Source organism: Triticum urartu, chromosome 6 (assembly GCF_003073215.2).
Source record: "Triticum urartu cultivar G1812 chromosome 6, Tu2.1, whole genome shotgun sequence".
In the NCBI taxonomy this organism is placed as follows: Eukaryota; Viridiplantae; Streptophyta; class Magnoliopsida; order Poales; family Poaceae; genus Triticum; species Triticum urartu.
The window spans coordinates 411,594,908-411,611,028 of NC_053027.1; positions in this window are offsets into that span (position 1 = coordinate 411,594,908).

Below are 16,121 nucleotides of genomic sequence, written 5' to 3' on the forward strand. Positions count from 1 at the left end.
GTCGAGGCCTTCAACCTCCTCCGCATACCCCTGGAACGGCTGCAACCCAGCCGGCCCTTCTCAGGCGTCGGGGGCAAGTCGTCCAGTTCCTTGGGGCAGATCCGGCTCCCAGTGACCTTCGGCACCTACAACAACTTCCGCACGGAGCTGGTTGACTTCGACATCACCCCCATCGGCCTTCCCTACAACGCCATCCTCGGCTACCCAGCGCTGGCCCAATTCATGGCCGCAACGCACCCGGCGTACAACCTCATGAAGATGCCCGGGAGCAGCGGTGTCCTCACTGCGCACAGGGACACCGGGGACGCGCTGCGGGAGCTCAAGCTCGCCTTCAAGACGGCGGCGTCGGCACAGCCCGCCGACTTGGAGACCCCCGAGCCCAAGGGGGCTGCACCCGCCAAGAAGAAGCAGTTGTTCACCCAAGACAAGGCAGAAACCAAGCGGATACCCGTCGATGAGGACGGGTCCACCAACGCCACTTTCACCATAGGCGCCCACCTCAAACCCGAGCAGGAGGAGGCCCTGGTCGGGTTCCTGCGCGCAAACAAGAAGGTATTCGCTTGGGAGCCGGACCAGTTGGCAGGGATCCCCAGGAGTGTAATCGAGCATCACCTCAACGTGTGCCCCAACGTGCGCCCTGTGAAGCAGAAGGCCAGGCAGCAATCAACGGAAAAGCAGGCCTTCATCGTCCAGGAGACCCGCAAATTAGAGGCCGCTGGGGTCATCCGCGAGGTCCGATACCCAGATTGGTTGGCCAACCCTGTCGTTGTGCCAAAGAAGGGAGGGAAGGAGCGTATGTGTGTCGACTTCACCAACCTCAACAAAGCATGCCCGCAAGATCCATTCCCGCTCCCCCGCATCGACCAGATCGTCGATTCCACTGCGGAATGCGACCAGTTATGCTTCCTGGATGCCTTCTCTGGGTATCACCAGATCAAGATGGCGGTAGAAGACGTCGAGAAGACGGCCTTCCTAACCCCGTGTGGGGTATACTGCTACACGTGCATGCCATTCGGGCTGCGTAACGCAGGGGCGACTTTTCAGCGGCTGATGCACATCACCTTGGGCCCGCAGCTCGGGAAGAATGTTGAAGCTTATGTCGATGACATTGTGGTAAAGTCTCGGGAGGCCGGGACCTTGATACAGGACTTGGAGGAAACCTTCGCGAGCCTCAACGCAGTGAGCCTACGGCTCAACCCAGAGAAGTGTGTGTTCGGAGTCCCCTCGGGCAAGCTCTTGGGTTTCCTCGTGTCCCACCAAGGCATCGAGGCTAACCCAGAGAAGGTCAAGGCGGTGGAAGACATGAGCCCACCAAAGACCCTCAGAGAAATGCAGAAGCTCACGGGGCGCGTAACCGCGTTAGGGCGCTTCATCTCCAAGTTGGGAGAACGAGCCCTACCCTTCTTGCAGCTAATGAAGAAAAAGGGGCCCTTCGAGTGGACTGAAGAGGCTGGCAAAGCGTTCCAGGATCTCAAGAGATACCTGACCAGCCCACCGGTCATGGTGGCACTGCGCCCTCAGGAGCCCTTGGTGCTTTACCTCGTCGCCACTCCCTACTCCGCCAGCGCAGCCTTGGTGGCAGTCAGAGGGGAGCACCGAATCAAAACCACGGCAGCAGCCCGGGACAAGGCAGAATAGGAACAAGGAAGGCCTACAGAAACCGCCACCGCGGCTCAGGAGGATCAGCCGCCGCAGAGGGGCGCACCAGAGGCGGAAGAGGCCCCTCTTCCAGACAGCCAGCCTCAGGGGGCCTCATTGCCTCAAGAGGCGCCACGGTCCCCAGAAGAAGCCACCAGCACTAACGCACTCCGTCTCGTTGAGCACCCAGTGTACTTCGTCAGCACAGTGCTACGGGATGCAAGAGCACGGTACCCCATGCCTCAGAAACTCCTCCTCGCGCTACTGGTGGCTTCGCGCAAGCTGCGGCACTACTTTCAGGGTCACCCCATCAAGGTCATCTCGTCATACCCCCTGGAGAGAGTGCTCAGGAGCCCTAATTCAGCTGGAAGGGTCACTGAGTGGAACATAGAACTGCAAGCATTTCAGCTCGAATTCAGCACGACCAGGGTCATCAAGGGAGCAGCGTTGGCGGATTTTGTGGCAGAGTGGACGGAGGCGCCAGGCCTCAAGGCTGGTGAGGATCGGTCCCTATCCCCGGGAAGCGAGGCGCCAGAGGGCTGGGTCATGTACTTCGATGGGGTGTTCTCCAGGCATGGCGCTGGAGCTGGGGCTGTGCTTATATCGCCCACACAGGACAAGCTTTATTACGTCGTGCAACTCTGTTTCCAGCAAGGCGAAAAAGTCTCCAACAACATAGCGGAGTATGAAGGTTTAAAAGCGGGCTTGAAGGCCGCGGCTGCCCTGGGAGTGAAACGCCTCACCATCAAGGGAGATTCGCAGATCCTTGTCAATTTCTCCAACAAGGTGTACGAGCCAAAGGATGAGCACATGGAAGCCTACCTTGCGGAAGTCTGCAGGATGGAGAAGCAATTCTGGGGGTTGGAGTTGCAGCATGTGCCCGGTGGCACCAATCAGGAGGCCGACAATATCGCCAAACGCGCGTACAGACGGTTACCCCAGGAGCCTGGCATTTTCGAGGAGCGGCTCTTCAAGCCCTCAGCTCTGCCATCATTATCAAACACGGCTCAGCCCGGGGAGGAGCTCCCCCAGCCACCTGCCTCAGGAGCTCCGACCTGTGGCCCGGCCTCAGGAGCGTGCCTGCTCCTGACGATGGAACCTCAGGAGGGATGTTGGATCACGGAGCTCCGGAGCTACTTAGCACAAGGGACCTTGCCGGAGAAGGAGGAGGAAGCGGAGCGAGTGGCACGCCAGGCCACGGCATACTGCATCAAAGACGGAGAGCTCTACCGGAAGCGACCAAATGGTGTATCCCTGTGCTACATCTCCAGGGAGCAAGGGAAGGAACTACTGGAAGATATACACGGCGGGGACTGCGGACATCATTCATCATCGCGGACCCTCGTCGGCAAGGCGTTCCGCAGTGGGTTTTATTGGCCCACCGCGCTCAACGACGCCGTGGAACTAGCGAAAGCTTGTGAAGCCTGCCAATTCCACGCCAAGCAGATCCACCAGCCAGCAGGAGGCTTGCAGACTATCCCCCTTTCATGGCCATTCGCAGTCTGGGGGCTGGACATCTTGGGCCCGTTTCCTCGGGCGCTAGGGGGCTACCACTACCTCTACGTTGCCGTGGACAAATTCACCAAGTGGGCTGAAGTAGAGGCTATCTGCACCATTCCCGCGGGTTCCGCGATCAAGTTCATCAAGGGCATCGTGAGCCGGTTCGGGGTGCCGAATCGCATCATCACGGACAATGGTTCGCAGTTCACCAGTAACCTCTTCAAAACATACTGTGCTAACCTTGGAATGCAGATATGCTACGCCTCAGTGGCGCACCCCCGAAGCAACGACCAGGCCGAGCGAGCCAACGCGGAGGTCCTGAGGGGCCACAAGACTAGGATGTTCAAGAAGAAGCTGGAGGCCTGTGGTAGAGGTTGGTACGACGAGCTTCAGTCCGTGCTGTGGTCCATCCGCACCACCGCGACCAAACCGACTGGAGAGACCCCGTTCTTCCTAGTCTACGGAGTGGAAGCGGTCCTCCCTCACGAGGTCAGGCGTCGCTCCGCGCGGGTCCTGGCGTTCGACGAGGCACAGTAGGACGCCATGCGGGGGATGGACCTCGTGCTGGGGGAGGAACATCGCCGAGAAGCCGTGCTGCGAGCGGCGAGGTACCAGCAAGCGCTGCGGCGATATCACTGCCGCAACATCCGTCACAGGACTCTCGAGGTAGGAGACCTCGTGCTCGGGCGGGTTCTCTCCAGGGAGGGACTGCACAAGCTCTCTCCCATGTGGGAGGGCCCGTTCAAGGTTGTTCATGTTTCCAGGCCTGGCTCCGTGCGCTTGGAGACTTAGGAGGGAGTGCCGGTCCAGAATGCATGGAACATCCAGCACCTCCAGAGGCTCTACCCTTGAAAAGGCCTGGAGCCTGTGAAGCAAGGCGAGTGCCTGTGAAGCTATCGCGTTTTGGAAAAGGCCTGGAGCCTGTGAAGCAAGGCGAGTGCCTGTGAAGCTATCGCGTTTTGGAAAAGGCCCGGAGCCTGTGAAGCAAGGTGAGTGCCTGTGAAGCTATCGCGTTTTGGAAAAGGCCCGGAGCCTGTGAAGCAAGGCGAGTACCTGTGAAGATCATCCTTTTTGGAAAAGGCCCGGAGCCTGTGAAGCAAGGCGAGTGCCTGTGAAGATCGTCCTTTTTGGAAAAGGCCCAGAGCCTGTGAAGCAAGGCGAATGCCTGTGAAGCTCGTTTCCTCTAAGAAGAAAGGCCCGGAGCCTGTGAAGAAGGCCAACGCCTGTGAAGCTCGCCGCCAGTGACACTCTCACGTAATAATGAGTGGGGCTGTACACGCCCCGGAGTCTCAGGAGCGCCGGCCTCAGGCCCTGGGGCTCCCTCCCACGCCCAGTGGCAGCACTTAGCTCTGCGCTGGTGAGAAGACGTCGAAGACTAGATTAGGTGCCGGACGCGGCTTTTTCATTTTCTTTCCGCAGTTGGCTTGTTTGTTCGCATTTGAAGTTTTATTGAAGCTGTTGCCATCTTTGGCTTGCGATTCTTCGGCTTTTCACTCTCCTGCCTCGATTTCTTTTGCGCAAGGCCTCGCGAGGGGGGGCAGTTGAGCGCCCTCGTGAGCGCTCCTATCCTAGTCATTCAAGGAGTTCGCGACCTGGGCCCCCTACAGGAGCGCCCCTCCAGTCCGTGCCCCACGGGCACCGCGACACAAACAAAGGGCCTGGGTCGGTCGCCCCTCTCACGGCCGGGGTCGAGAACTATCCACGCTCGGGCACATAGCCGGAAGGAACGGTAACGAAAGCAAAACGATGATTAACAACAATAACCCAGACACGCCCCTGCGGGGCTCCACACTATTGTCTTCGTTACGCAGAAAAAGGGAAAAGGAAGAACAAATCCGGCACGGCTCGCCTCACACCGGCCCGCGGGGAAGGCCCGAGCTGCCTCCGGAGCTCAGGCGGACTCCCTCTCGCGCTTCACCAGGGCGCGGCGGCGTGCGGACACATTGCCACCCCCCAAGCAGATACGACGGCGTGGAGGCTGATCGCGGCCACCACTGGAGGAGTCGCCGCCTGAAGAAGAACCGGAGAAGCTTGAGGAACCCCGAACGCCGCCAGCCGCGCGAGCACTGGTCCCTCCGTCATCACCGGAGCTGGGTTCCCAGCCGCGGTCGTCACCCTCGGGGTAACACCCTGCGCGGCGACCATCTTCCCCAAACACCCTCACGTAGAGGGTGGCGTCGCCGTCGAACTTGAAGTGTAGGGTGCACTGACGGCTCGGGCCACGCGCACGGGCAAACGTCTGCCAACCGCGAGCCAGGGACAGGCTCCCGGCCGCAGAGACCTCTAGGGAGACCCATGAGGCCCGGCTGCAGCAGCCGTCGGCCTGGAGCCAGAGGCCGCCCGGGGCGCCGGCCGGGAGCTCGCCAAGGAGGAAGCGAGGAAGCGGGAGCCGGGTGCTAGCCAGCTCCGCAGACCACACGACGAACTCCGGCAGCACTTCAGCAGCACGAACGCGCGGCCTGGGGGGACGCGCAGCCGGAGCGCGCCCCCCGGCTGCAGCAATCCGCCCATCGCTGTGCTGAAGATCGCCTCCACGGCCGCGAGGAGCCACCGTGGTGGCCGTAGGATGCTTGCAAGGGCGCCCTCTGCCGCGCTTGGGTGGGGGAGAGGCGGGCTCAACCCGGCAAGCCTTCCCCTTCTCGGCGGCCGAGAACCTCCTAGACGGGGCCATGAAGAAAAAGGAGAAGCAAGGGGGGATGAACTGGAAGGGCACGCGCCGGCCCGTACTTATGGCTGGCGATGGCCAGCCGCCGGCCTCCACGTTCACAGGTAATCATGACACGATTTGCATGCAGGGACTTTTCCAACTCGCGCGATCACCAAGGCGACGTGGGGAAGCGGAGACGCCCAAGTCCCATCAACCGCCACGCGGCGCCCAAGGCCGCAGGCTGTTAGGGCCCGCGGCGCTTCGCCCTTGCCCTTTCGCCTCTCGGCACGGCCAAGTCCGGGCGCGCCTTGGGCCCGGGGGCTACTGTCGGCGTTCTGGGAACGGGGGTCCTCAGACTTTCCTGCCTGCGGCCTGCGGCGTGGCTCAAAGGGGGCCCGGCACGGCCCATCTTCATCAACACAAGAGTCAAGACCCTCGCGAGGGGCCAAGCCTCGCGAGGCGGACGACGTGGAGCTTCCTCAGGCGCGGCCTCATCAGGCTGGCTCATGAGGAGGCGGAGAAATCAAGGCGGGGTACCTCGCGAGGTGCCCGTGACGCAAGCCATGACGACTCAGGGCACCAGGCGGGTGCCAGCCCGTGCAGCGTCCCCCTTTCCTCTTTGGTGCAAAGGGAGCAAGCGCAGCCGCGGAGTACCGGGGCATCAGGCAAAGGTTGCCATTTCGGTGCAACGAGACCAAGACCAGGAGGACTACGAGACGGAGGTCACCGTGGATCCCAAGACGGCGTCATCACCAGAGCTTTGCGCAGGCGAAGACTGCTTTTGTCAGGATAGTTGATACTTGTTGTCCCCCTTCAAATTAGCCCGCCGTTGTTGGCTCCCTTCCCGCTCAATATTTGGGAAGAGGACCAGGGACTCTATAAATAGGACCAGCCGCCCACAGAGCAAAGGGTCGACCGATAGGAAGAAAGAAAGGGGGCGAATAAGAGCAAGGCAGTGAGAGAGAGAGAGAGAAAGAGAAAGGTGGCTGAACTCCTCCCAGCAGTTCATCGCCCCATCCAAGAATAGACCCTCACGAGGCTGTTCTTCTTTGTATTGCTCATCATCATCAGCCCCAAGAGGCAATCTACCCACCACACACTGGAGTAGGGTATTACACCACAACGGTGGCCCAAACCAGTATAAACCTTGTGTCTCTTGTGCAGTTCTTTCAGTAGTCTAGATCTTTGTGAGACGGAGAGGTAGAAGACATGATCTCCGCGCGCACCCCAGTGTTCGAACCTTAAGGGTCAGCCGGAATCCGGAATCCGACAATCACTTTATTATTGCTTTTCTTTTTTACTTTGCCTTTTACTTTTCACTTTGCATCTCTATACCAATAATACCAAAAATATTATTTATCATCTCTATCAGATCTCACTTTCGTAAGTAACCGTGAAGGGATTGACAACCCCTAAGCGTGTTGGTTGCGTTGAGCTATTGTTTTTTGTAGGTACGAGGGACTCGCGCATAGCCTCCTACTGGATTGATACCTTGGTTCTCAAAAACTGAGGGAAATACTTACGCTACTTTGCTGCATCATCCTCTCCTCTTCGGGGAAATCCAATGAAGTGCTCAAGAGGTAGCAAGAAGAATTTCTGGCGCCATTGCCGGGGAGTCTGCGCAAAAGTCAACATACCAAGTACCCATCACAATCCCTATCTCCCGTATTACATTATTTGTCATTTGCCTCTCGTTTTCCTCTCCCCCACTTCACCCTTGCCGTTTTATTCGCCCTCTCTCTCTCTATCCTCCCTCTCTTTCTCTATTTGCCTCTTTTTGCCCGTTTGCCTTTTGTTTGCTCGTGTGTCAGTTTGCTAGCTTGTCATTATGTCAAGTCCTTTACCTTCTGCCTCTATGCCTGAAATTAGGGAAGTTATTATCGATATGGACAATAATAATATCATGAAAAATTCTGATGCTCCTACTAAAGAACCTACCATCTTTCATACAAAAAAATTCCGTGTTGGTAGTGGTAATATTATTGGAAAAGGAGTTATTCAAGATTTCTTTACTTGTGCCGATGCTTTACCTTATATGGGAAGTTCTATCCTTCATAGAACTAGTAGTCTTGTAGACGTTATTGCCATGCTTGTAGTTGAACTTGAAAGATAATTCATGCACATACATCCTTCCATACAAAGGATTTTTCTGGAATTTTCTAATATTGAGCATTCTTCTGTTAAGCGTTCCGCTACTATCTTTTTGGCTCATGAGTTTAGATTCATAATAAAAGAAGCCAAATAAATCTTTGCGCATTATAGGGTGGACGCTTGCCGTCCTCCCATAGAGGCTATCCTCTTTGATCAAGAAGAAATAATGTGTTTTCAATCTCTAGACTATGTTGCTTTCAATGAAAATCTTAGAAAAAGGGTCCCTACCAATGTTTTAGTTGATAGAATTTCTGAAGAAATAATGAACTAGGATATTCTCTTGAATATAGGCTCACAAAGTTCTGTCAAAAGAATGCTTATAATGATGAATTGGTTGTGCATTATGAAGGACCAAAGGAGGAACCTATACCTCCCAAGGTTGATCTTGGGGACTTTTGTCCCGTTAAATTTAGCCCTTTTGATTACTTTTGCTTTCCTCAAAGAAAACTTGCTTCCAAACATATAGAATATGAAATGAGTTTTAATAATCTATCTTACTATTATGGCAATACCTAGATCTATTCTTGCTTGTTATGCCTAGCTAGGGGTGTTAAACGATAGCGCTTGTTGGGAGGCACCCCAAATTTATTTTTATTCCTTGATTTTTGCTCCTGCTTAGTAATAAATAAATTATTTAGCCTCTGTTTTGATTGTGTTTTTTTTGTGTTTAATTAGTGTTTGTTCCAAGTAGAACCGTTGGGAAGACTTGGGGAAAGTCTTGTTGAACTTGCTGTAAAAAACAGAAACTTTAGAGCTCACGAGAACTGCTGTCATTTTTATTTGGAAAGTGATATTTAGTTAATTCTTTTTGCAGATGATTAATAGATAAATTACTCACGTCCATAAATTTATTTTAGAATTTTTGTGGTTCCAGATCTTGCGCTAGCTACAGATTACTACAGACCATTCTGTTTTTGACAGATTCTGTTTTTCGTGTGTTGTTTGCTTATTTTGATGAATCTATGGCTAGTAAAATAGTTTATAAACCATAGAGAAGTTGGAATACAGTAGATTTAACACCAATATAAATAAATAATGAGTCCATTACAGTACCTTGAAGTGGTCTTTTGTTTTCTTTCGCTAACGGAGCTCACGAGATTTTCTACTTTAAGTTTTGTGTTGTGAAGTTTTCAAGTTTTGGGTAAAGATTTGATGGATTATGGAACAAGGAGTGGAAAGAGCCTAAGCTTGGGGATGCCCATGGCACCCCCAAGATAATCTAAGGACACCTAAAAGCCAAAGCTTGAGGATTCCCCCGAAGGCATCCCCTCTTTCGTCTACTTCTATCGGTAACTTTACTTGGAGCTATATTTTTATTCACCACATGATATGTGTTTTGCTTGGAGCGTCTTTTATGATTTGATTCTTTGCTTGTTAGTCTACCACAATCATCCTTGCTGTACACATCTTTTGAGAAAACCATACATGATTTGGAATTTGTTAGAATACTCTATGTGCTTCGCTTATATCTTTTGAGTTATATAATTTTGCTCTAGTGCTTCACTTATATCTTTTAGAGCACAGTGGTGGATTTGTTTTATAGAAACTATTGATCTCTCATGCTTCACTTAGATTATTTTGAGACTCTTAATATCATGGTAATTTGCTTAAAATCCTAATATGCTTGGTATGCAATATTAATAATAAAACTTTCTTATGAGTGTGTTGAATACTAAGAGAAGTTTGATGCTTGATGATTGTTTTGAGACATGGAGGTAATAATATCAAAGTCGTGCTAGTTGAGTAGTTGTGAAATTTAGAAATACTTGTGTTGAGGTTTGCAATTCCCGTAGCATGCACGTATGGTAAACGTTATGCAACAAATTTGAAACATCAGGTGTTATTTGATTGTCTTCCTTATGAGTGGCGGTCGGGGACGAGCGATGGTCTTTTCCTACCAATCTATCCCCCTAGGAGCATGTGCGTAGTATCGAGGTTTTTGATGTATTGTAGATTTTTGCAATAAGTATGTGAGTTCTTTATGACTAACGTTGAGTCCATGGATTATACGCACTCTCACCCTTCCATCCTTGCTAGCCTCTTCGGTACCGTGCATTGCCCTTTCTCACATTGAGAGTTGGTGCAAACTTCGTCGGTGCATCCAAACCCCGTGATATGATACGCTCTTTCACACATAAACCTCCTTATATGTTCCTCAAAACAGCCACCATACCTACCTATTATGGCATTTCCATAGCCATTCCGAGATATATTGCCATGCAACTTCCCATCATTCCGTTCATCATGACACATTCATCATTGTCATATTGCTTAGCATGATCATGTAGTTGACATAGTATTTGTGGCAAAGCCACCATTCATAATTCTTTCATACATGTCACTCTTGGTTCATTGCATATCCCGGTACACCGCCGGAGGCATTCATATAGAGTCATCTTTGTTCTAGTATCGAGTTGTAATCATCGAGTTGTAAATAAATAGAAGTGTGATGATCATCATTTTCTAGAGCATTGTCCCAAGTGAGGAATATAAAAAAAAGAGGAAGGCCAAAAAAGAGAGAAAAGGCCCAAAAAAAGAAAAAATGAGAGAAAAAGAGAGAAGGGACAATGTTACTATCCTTTTCCACACTTGTGCTTCAAAGTAGCACCATGATCTTCATAGTAGAGAGTCTCTCATGTTATCACTTTCATATACTAGTGGGAATTTTTCATTATAGAACTTGGCTTGTATATTCCAACAATGGGCCTCCTCAAGTGCCCTAGGTCTTCGTGAACAAGCAAGTTGGATGCACACCCACTAGTTTCTTTTGTTGAGCTTTCATACGTTTATAGCTCTAGTGCATCCGTTGCATGGCAATCCCTACTCCTTGCATTAACATCAATCGGGGGCATCTCCATAGCCCATTGATTAGCCTCGTTGATGTGAGACTTCCTCCTTTTTGTCTTCTCCACATAACCCCCTCATTATATTCTATTCCACATATAGTGCTATGTCCATGGCTCGCGCTCATATATTGTGTGAAAGTTTATAGGTTTCAGATTACTAAAGTATGAAACAATTGCTTGGCTTGTCATCAGGGTTGTGCATGATGATAGCATTCTTGTGTGACAAAAATGAAACATGACTAAACCATATGATTTTGTAGGGATGAACTTTCTTTGGCCATGTTATTTTGAGAAGACATAATTGCTTAGTTAGTATGCTTGAAGTATTATCATTTTTATGTCAATATGAACTTTTGTCTTGAATCTTTCGGATCTGAATATTCATACCACAATTAAGAAGAATTACATTAAAATTATGCCAAGTAGCACTCCGCATCAAAAATTTTGTTTTTATCATTTACCTACTCGAGGACGAGCAGGAATTAATCTTGGGGATGCTTGATACGTCTCCAACGTATCTACAATTTTTGATTGCTCCATGCTATATTATCTACTGTTTTGGACATTATTGGGCTTTATTATCCACTTTTATATTATTTTTGGGACTAACCTATTAACCGGAGGCCCATCCCAGAATTGCTATTTTTTTGCCTGTTTAGGGTTTCAAAGAAAAGGAATATCAAACGGAGTCCAAGCGGAATGAAACCTTCAGGAACGTGATTTTCTCACCTAATACAACTCAGGAGACTTGGACCCTACGTCAAGCCAATTAACAGGAGGCCATGAGGTAGGGCGGCGCACCTGCCCCCCCAGGCGCGCCCTCCACCCTCGTGGGCTCCCTGTTGCTCCACCAATATACTTCTTCCTCCTATATATACCCACGTACCCCCAAACGATCAGATACGGAGCCAAAAACCTAATCCCACCGCCACAACTTTCTGTATCCACGAGATCCCATCTTGGGGCCTGTTCCGGAGCTCCGCCGGAGGGGGCATCGATCACGGAGGGCTTCTACATCATCATCCAAGCCACTCCGATGAAGTGTGAGTAGTTTACTTCAGACCTACGGGTCAATAGTTAGTAGCTAGATGGCTTCTTCTCTCTTTTTGGATCTCAATACAATGTTCTCCCCCTCTCTCGTGGAGATCTATTCGATGTAATCTTGTTTTTGTGGTGTGTTTGTTGAGATCGATGAATTGTGGGTTTATGATCCAGTCAATCTATGAATAATATTTGAATCTTCTCTGAATTCTTTTATGTATGATTGGTTATCTTTGCAAGTCTCTTCGAATTATCAGTTTGGTTTGTCCTACTAGATTGGTTTTTCTTGACATGGAAGAAGTGCTTAGCTTTGGGTTCGATCTTGCGGTGTCCTTTCCTAGTGACAGAAGGGGCAGCAAGGCACGTATTGGATTGTTGCCATCGAGGATAACAAGATGGGGTTTTTTATTATATTGCATGAAACTATCCCTCTACATCATGTCATCTTGCTTAAGGTGTCACTCTGTTTTTAACTTAATACTCTAGATGCATGCTGGATAGCGGTCAATGAGTGGAGTAATAGTAGTAGATGCAGGCAGGAGTCGGTCTACTTGTCTCGGACGTGATGCCTATATACATGATCATACCTAGATATTCTCATAACTATGCTCAATTCTGTCAATTGCTCAATAGTAATTTGTTCAACCACCGTAAAATACTTATGCTCTTGAGAGAAGCCACTAGTGAAACCTATGGCCCCCGGGCCTCTTTCTCATCATATCAATCTCCATCACTTTATTATTGCTTTGCTTTTTTACTTTGCCTTTTACTTTTCACTTTGCATCTCTATACCAAAAATACCAAAAATATTATTTATCATCTCTATCAGATCTCACTTTTGTAAGTGACCATGAAGGGATTGACAGCCCCTAAGCGCGTTGGCTGCATTGAGCTATTGTTTTTGTGTAGGTACGAGGGACTCGCGCATAGCCTCCTACTGGATTGATACCTTGGTTCTCAAAAACTGAGGGAAATACTTACGCTACTTTGCTGCATCATCCTCTCCTCTTCGGGGAAATCCAACGCAGTGCTCAAGAGGTAGCATCGGCTACCACAGAAAAGTAGCAGTAGCAGCACTGCAGCACACAGCCGGCCTCCCCATCTACCACGGCTAGCAGCGACAGCACACAGCCAGCCTCCCCATTTACCACGGCCAGCAGCGGCGGCACACAAACCACAAACTCTCAAAATTGGGCCTCCCTCTCTATTTCTCTCTCACGAATCGCAATAGAAGGAAATAAATCACCCTAGTCAGATGAAACAAAAAATCTGAATGATGAACCCGTGTAGAAACTAACAAAATAAAGAGAGTTGCATACACCCATGAGCATCGATATCACTGTTCGGCATTTACTAAATAAGAAGTGGTAGACCATGCTGGTCTAGCCATGCTGGTCTAGCCATGCTGGTCGTGTGCGTGTCCTAGCGCTTTGGCTCTGCTGAGTGCTCACCAAACTATGCTCGCTCGCCCCCTACCGTTTTTGGCATCGCGGTCGTTGCCGCTATCAAGTGTGTTGACCACACTATGCTCGCTGGCGCCTTGCCGTTTCTGGCATCGCGGTCGATGCCGCTACCCACTGCGTCGTCGGCTATCATTGGTGTGCCGAGCTTCAAGGTCCCCAACGTACACCCGCTGGCCTACCGCGTGCGCTCTGCCACGAGCTTCCCGCCTACTTGCAAGATTTTCTGCATCGCTCCTGGCCGTCGCCACCATGCCCTGGGCAACCGAGTGTTTGGCTTCCCACGCATCTTCCTCCAGCTGGTCACGAGCTTCACGTCCTAGCTACAACTGCGCTATGCGAACCACACGCCCTGACCACCCTGTTGCAGGCGCCATCATGCCACGATACCACTGTGAGCCATGGTAATGCGCACATGCCCCGGTTGCGCCGCATGCACGAGCTCCGTCCAGGCTTCCAAGAGACAGCGCAAACATCGCTCTGCTGAGTGTCGCCGTCTTGCGAGATGCTCAAGCACCATCGTCAGCAATGTCGTGGCGGCCGGCTTGTCTTAGCCTTTATCTGTTGTTACCGACGAACATGTCCATCTCTATCATAGAGCTTGACGTTCGGCTTTCGCCGCATGAGGTCGTGGTCACACCACAAGTTGCTCGCTGTTTTTTTCTGGAGAGGATGTTGCTCGCTGTTGTTGTCGTGCTGTCTGCACCTGGTCCTTTCTAATACGTCGCTATTTAGGCATCTTTTTATCAAATAGGCGATATAGGAGTAAAATATTATACGTTTGTGAGGCAATACTGTGTAGCAGCTCAGTAAAGTTTGCAAAGGCCCAAAAGCAAGGGAACGGAGGCGGCCTACTACGCGTAGCATATCACTTTAATATATTGATTGAGCCCACCGTTTAGTCCCACCTCACAAACATAAAATTAATATATACAAAGGGATTACCTATAGAGAACTATGAAAGCCTCCGTCCTTTAATATTAGGTATAGACTTCTTTTGCTACTGTACTGACAGTGGAACCCATAGAGTACTTAGAATACAAGATTAAGGATGGATTTGTTTCTTTTTAACTTTCTGTACGAAGCTCTAGCCACCCAGCAAGTCATGTGTACACTGTACATGCAATTAACTTTTTATAGATGGAGAATCATACACGCAATTAACTCAAATGGACTGGATGTGACTCTATTATTTCCAGCATAATAGCATCTCCAATGGCAGCTCGCAAATTTCCTCCCGCTTCCTTGCGCGGAGGACGACATCCAACGCCAGCGGCATACATTTTCACAAGTCTAACCAACCAGAGGAAATTCATGTAAACACGGACTGATTACATATAAGCATGAATGATTTTGTATAAAAAAGCCGGATCTTCATATAAACATGATGGATTTCATTACATTTACATGAACTAAGTGGTGCTAATACGACTCTCATGGTATAATTAATACCTAATCTAAATGGCCGCACGCGGATCCCTTTGTCTTCCTCATGTTCGGCAGACACTTGCGTGGTCGACGAAGGTCCTCGGAAGAGATGAAGCAGCAAAGAAACCACCTGAATACACAGTCGTGCCCTCGGTGATGGCCTTCATGGGACCTATGTGACGGCGGCCTCCCGTGTTCTACTTCACCTCGATGATGGTGGCGGACACAGAGAAGCTGGCCACCGACTCATCGCTCTCTACGCACCCGGCTCCTATCACTGCCTGCATGGCACTGCCGCGGGCATGGGAGGTGCGCCCACAGACACTGGAGGCGTGGCCACCACAAACATTGGCGGCTCGGTATGATACATCTCCAATGTGTCTATAATTTTTTATTGTTCCATGCTATTATATTACCCGTTTTGGATGTTTATGGGCTTTATTATACACTTTCATATTATTTTTGGGACTAACCTATTAACAGGAGGCCCAACCCAAATTGTTGTTTTCTTGCCTATTTCGGTGTTTCGAAGAAATGGAATATCAAACAGAGTCCAAACGAAATGAAACCTTTGGGAGAGTTATTCGGAAGCAATCCAGGAGACTTGGAGTAGACGTCAGGGAAGCTTCGAGGAAGCCACGAGGCAGGGAGGCGCGCTCTACCCCCTGGGCGTGCCCCCCACCCAAGTGGTCCCCTCGTGGCTCCCCTGACCAACTTCTTTCGCCTATATATGTCCATATACCCTAAAAACATCTAGGAACACAATAGATCGGGAGTTCCGCCGCCAGAAGCCTCCGTAGCCACCGAAAACCAATCTAGGCCCGTTCTGGCATCCTGCCGGAGGTAGGGATGGCAGTTTTGCCCATGGGTATGGGTACCCGCGGGTACCCTACCCGAAAACAGTGGGCATGGATAAGACTTTTTACTACTTCATACACATGGGTAATGGGTATCCATACCCGCAAAATGCATGGGTAGGGTATGGGTATGAAATTATACCCATGGGTATCCCAATGGATACCTAGAAAAATTAATAAATAAATTAAACCCTATAATACCTACGGTGATTGGCATTGCAAGTTTGCAAACTTGTTTTTTTAAGTTAGTTTGTAATGAAGATTAAGACATTTGTGTGTCAATCCACATTGTGAAATTTTGATGTAAGTGCAAACCGGATTGTGATGGCCGAGTACCTAAATTTAGTTTTAGGCCCTTTTCTTGGCTTACCTTTATCATGCCAATGTTAGATACTATACCCATTGGATATCCATTGGGTATAATATACCCGATGGGTATAGGCATGGGTACCAATTTGTGCCCATGGATATTGAAATGGATGGGTATAGAAAAAAGATTTGGGTACGGGTTTGGGCAGAAAAAGGTCGTACCCGCCCATACCCTACCCATTGC